Here is a 5,811-nt window from a genome sequence, read left to right as displayed (position 1 = left end):
ACCATCCGAAGGTCGTTTCCATGTTAATTATATATCAAATATACATATATAGACATAAAAGTACTTCCATAATCATACGTACTAAACGCACCGTTAACAAGTTACCATCGGGGTAACACAGAATCATACTATTTCAACTGCTGGATCAATGAGTCAGTTCATTCATGAGTCTATACTAGGAAGAGAATATATACAACTATACTAGAACAAGAAACATTTCATCACATATGCAAGAATACGATAACAAATGTGATCCACTGTATCGGAGCATGCCTTAAATGTCATGGCCCGAGTTGTAGCCAGAATTCTCTTGGAGGGAGAGCGTTGAGTTTGCGTATAGATCTATACTGGATTGACTATCCTACACCTAGATGCTAGCTACAGCCGGACCTACAGGTCTGCGGGTGCCAAACGTCATTCCGTTATTACGACCGTTCTTTATGTCGTTGTTATCAGTCGATAGTATGGTGCAATTATCACATTATACCTTAATATAAATCCGGTTTAAGGTAGTAGTAATTAGTACAACAGTAGTTCTTATTATACAAAACTACAGTACTACAAATGATATACCCATTACATATTTTGGTGATAATCTCACTTAAGCATTAATGTACAAACTATATTTTATCAAATGATAGTTATACTTGGGTAATTACACACTTTTACAACAGACGAGTTTACAAAACAGTTAAGCCTTGGTAGAAGGTTACTTTTATAGAAAATATAGGATTTTCTGAGAGATTCAAACTTTTGCAAACACTTTTAAACATTTATTTACATTTTTACAAACTTATACATTGGGACAGGTTCAAACGTTTTTGACAATGAACATTGACACTAAAATACTTATGAACTCACCAGCTTAATGCTGATAAACTCTTTCAAAATAACTTGTATCCTCAGGTCATCAGTAGACAGGTACCGATGCCAGCTTTTGAGATGATGGAGCGTACTCAAAGACTCATCATTTTATTATTTTGATTTACATTATATTTTTGGTGTCTAAAACTGTACAGAACACGCATGTATTAAATTTATATATTTAATGCAATGGATGATGTTGTTTGCCTATTTACATTTACTGTGTTGTGATTACCTTACATGACTTCCTCCGCCCCAGAACGTTTCCGCCGTTCTTGGTTTTGGGGTGTGACAGATTGGTATCAGAGCATTGTTTATAGTGAATTGAGTATATCAACCCATAAAAGATATACTAAACTATAAACCCATTAGGGATTAAACTCTGACCAAGAGTCTATACTTTAAATAATAAAATATTTAACTAAGTATACTAGTCCGCATTCATACTAAAATAAGTGTCACAATGACAAAAACAAAAGTATTACGATTGTTAAATATCACAAGTGAGCTCGGGGATGTATGGTCAGTCTTGGGAATGGCATAGCCTGATCAACTATGCTGGTCCTAGGAGTGATTAGCACATGCCTTAGAATGGTTGTGATAGGTTAACAAGTCTAAAAACTTACCAACAATACCACAAAAAGGTTAGAAAAACTTAAACTTAAAATACTATAGGAGTATTTTGTGCTACTAGTTACACGTATACTATATTCTTATACCTCTATTCTCGCATAGATCTTGATGGCTAGATATCCATCATAACAACCCGTACTTTCCCAATGAAGGCAATACCGGGTGGATCGATGAAGAGCCCGAAATTGAGCATCCAATCCCTTTGGATGATCACCTCGTAGAAGGCTTTTCGGATGGATCCGACTCCGAGCCTGAAGTCAACAACCTACCAATTGTAGGTCAAGCCCCGAACAACAACCCTCGACCAGCATTTCCAGGTCCTACACCCATGTGGGCAAACAACCTGAACCGCTGGAGTGATGATCAGGGTCAACCCTTACCATACTTTGGGGACCGAACCTTTTACAACGTCAGCGATGGTGGATCTACTAACCGAGCTTTGTCTGTCTTTATCCGCAGAATAGCTCGTATTGTCGAGCAAAGTGGAGCAGCCGTCGACCGGGTCATAGAGATTGATGCCGACTCAGGTGTCAACACAGTCCGCATCCGCTGTATTGAAGAAGACATGGAACGGACCCGGAGGATGAATAAAACCCTGCAGTAGCAGTTGGCTGCCTCACGAGCTGAAATATTGGAACTTCGAGCTCAGCAGAGGACTCAGGATCGACCCATTCAAGAGGTGTTTCGTTAAGTGTCCGACCGCAGTACTCGCCCGGGATTTTCCCATCGCCGTTGGTTGATGTCTAGTACATCTCCGTCTTTTAATTAAAGGATAGCCTTTTACGTCTGTGCTCCAAGTAGCACTTATGTGTAAAATGTTTCTAACTTTCCTTACTCAAAAGTTGAAATCTAAGAACTATCAAACTTTTCTATATGGTATGATGTATAACCTACTGTTAGGTCGATTTTTTTCCCTGAACTTATTACATCAGTAATACCAGTATTTTTTGAGATCTATCTATCTAGGAAAAATCTTTACACTTGTGTTTTCCTACTAATATTTCTTATTATGGTTTCAAACACTCTTTCAACTGTTGGACTATGGTTAGTTAGTCCATGTGTCACGCTCACGTTGCTTACAAATTGATTCTTACCATCCTTCTTATCTTTATAAACTTTTAGCTGAAGGATGCCTCCTCGCAGGTCTCCCAGGAATAGGAATAATCCTGCACCTCCACCGCCTCCTCCGCCTCCGGTCATCGATACTATAGCCCTGAATGCTGTCGTAGCTGCAGCAGTGGCAACTGCCATGGCTCAGTATCACTCTTCTGATGCCAGTAGAGGTGGAACCCCTGTGGAATCTATTCCGATCGAAATCCCTGTGCGCTCAAGGGAGTGCTCATACAAGGATTTTACAAACTGCAAGCCGAAGCCTTTCTATGGCACCGGCGGAGTCATTGCTCTCTCGCAATGGTTCGAGAAGACTGACTCAGTCTTCGAAATCTGTTCATGCCCTGCTGCGTGCAAAGTGAAATATGTCGCATGCACCTTTGAGGGTAAAGCCCTAACGTGGTGGAACGGCCACGTCAAAGCCCTAACTCTCGTCGTAGCTAACGACATGGGCTGGGAAACAATGAAAGACCTCATGACTGAGGAATACTGCCCGAGGGGCGAGATCCAGAAACTGGAGCAGGAACTCTGGAACCTGTCAATGAAGGGCACCAATGTGGTCGCTTATACTGCCTGCTTCAGCGAGCTGGTGGCCCTCTGCCCCAATATGGTTCCCACCGAGGGGAAGAAGATCGAGAGGTATATTTGGGGACTAGTGCCTCCGTATCAGGGGAATGTGCTAGCGTCAAACCCCGCTACCTTCGACAGTGCCAAATGATTGGCACAACGACTCATTGACCATGGAGTCAAAACCCCTGCAACCACAACCACCCTAGCCATCCCGGAACCCTCCAAACCCGCCGATACTAAGCGGAAATTCTGGGATGAAAGGAAGAAGCAGCAGGCTGCCAAAAAGCAGCAATTGGTGGCAATTCATGCCGCAGTAACCCCTACTGCTACTACTACTGCTCCGGTGAGTCGGTATGCTGGAAGTTCGCCCAAGTGCAACAAATGCAGCTACCACCACAACGGCCCCTGCCGTGAATTGCAGTGCTCTAACTGCAACAGGAAAGGACACACCGTCCAATTCTGTAAGTTCCGGGCACAACCTATCAACCAAGTCCCTGGCTCTGGCGCGAGCCCAACCTGCTATGGATGTGGTGAAACAGGCCACTTTAAGAGGGACTGCCCCAAAGCGAGGAATGCGGGAGGAGCAGGGAGGGTACTAGCTATTGGCCACGGGGAAGCAGTTGCTGACCCGACAGTGGTGACCGGTACGTTCCTCCTCGATAACTCCTATGCATGCATTCTGTTTGATAGTGGAGCGGAGCGAAGCTTCGTAAACCATAAATTTGCTCGCATGCTTAATCAACCACCGCACGCACTCAAAGAACTATTCACAGTAGAAATGGCTAATGGTAAAACTGAAAATACGAGTAGCATATACTTAGGTTGTACCCTAACTCTAGATAACCATTCATTTCCAATCGACCTCATGCCAGTCTCAATAAAAAGTTTCGACGTCATCATTGGAATGGACTGGTTAAGCCTTCATCGTGCCGACATCATGTGCTTTGAGAAAGCAGTCCGTCTAAACCTTCCGTCTAACGAAACTCTTATAGTCTATGGCGACAAACCCGGTGCAAGTCTTCGCATCATATCAAGTATTCAAGCACAGAAATACCTGCGTAAGGAATACCACGCATTCCTTGCTCACGTCGTCGACACGAACCTAGAAACGAAAGAACTAAAGAACCTCCCAGTAGTGAGCGACTTCCCCGACATTTTCCCAGAAGAACTACCCGGGTTACCTCCGCAACGACAAGTCGAGTTCAGAATCGACTTAGTCCCAGGAGCTACCCCAGTAGCCAAGTCGCCCTACCGCTTAGCACCAGCTGAGATGCAGGAACTCTCTGGTCAACTTAACGAACTGCTCAGCAAGGGCTTTATAAGACCGAGTTTCTCACCTTGGGGAGCACCGGTCTTGTTCGTTAAGAAGAAGGACGGATCCTTCCGTATGTGTATTGACTACAGAGAACTCAACAAACTGACGATCAAAAATCGTTATCCTCTACCACGCATAGATGATCTATTCGACCAACTGCAAGGGGCGAACTATTTTTCTAAGATTGATCTGAGATCCGGATATCACCAGTTACGAGTGCTAGAGGAGGATGTGCCGAAGACCGCCTTCCGAACTCGTTACGGACATTACGAGTTCGTGGTGATGCCATTCGGATTGACCAATGCGCCCGCAGTCTTCATGGATCTGATGAATAGAGTATGCCGGCCCTACTTGGATCAGTTCGTCATCGTTTTCATTGACGACATCCTAATCTACTCCCGAAGTAAGAAAGAACATGGCGATCACCTACGACAAGTTCTAGGGACATTACGAAAAGAGAAACTTTATGCAAAGTTCTCGAAATGTGAATTTTGGATCCGAAGAGTCGAATTCTTAGGACACGTGGTAAGCGAAGAAGGAATCCACGTGGACCCATCCAAAATTAAGGCCATTGAGAACTGGTCAGCACCAAAGACGCCTACAGAAATTCGACAATTTCTAGGTCTCGCTGGCTACTACCGCAGGTTCATTCAAAACTTCTCACGAATAGCGAAGCCTCTTACAACCCTAACCCAGAAAGGCGTGACCTTTGACTGGGAAGAGAAACAAGAAAGAGCGTTCCAAACGCTCAAACGAGCCTTGTGCACCGCACCAATACTATCCCTTCCCGAAGGAATAGAAGACTTCGTAGTTTATTGCGATGCATCGAATCAAGGGCTCGGATGTGTTCTGATGCAGCGAGGTAAGGTCATCACCTACGCCTCGAGACAATTGAAGACACACGAGGTTAACTACACGACCCACGATCTTGAACTAGGAGCAGTGGTGTTTGCTCTGAAGATCTGGAGACATTACTTGTATGGAACGAAGAGCACTATCTTTACCGACCACAAGAGTTTACAACACATTTTCGATCAGAAGGAGCTCAACATGAGACAACGACGGTGGGTCGAGCTACTCAGTGATTACGAATGCGATATTCGTTATCATCCGGGTAAAGCCAATATAGTAGCAGACGCCCTAAGTCGGAAGGAATATTCTGGTCGCAAAGTCAAGTCATTATCGATAACCATCCATTCACACCTGACTAAGCAAATTCAGGCGGCTCAACTTGAGGCCATGAAACCTGAAAATGTGTCAAGTGAGTCCCTTAGAGGAATGGACAAGAATTTAGAGGCCAAGGGTGACGGAGCTTTACA

The sequence above is a fragment of the Lactuca serriola genome, chromosome 7 (genome assembly GCF_051521515.1).
Source record: "Lactuca serriola cultivar US96UC23 chromosome 7, Lser_US96UC23_V15, whole genome shotgun sequence".
Lineage (NCBI taxonomy): Eukaryota > Viridiplantae > Streptophyta > Magnoliopsida > Asterales > Asteraceae > Lactuca > Lactuca serriola.
Note: the sequence above shows the minus strand (reverse complement) of the source record.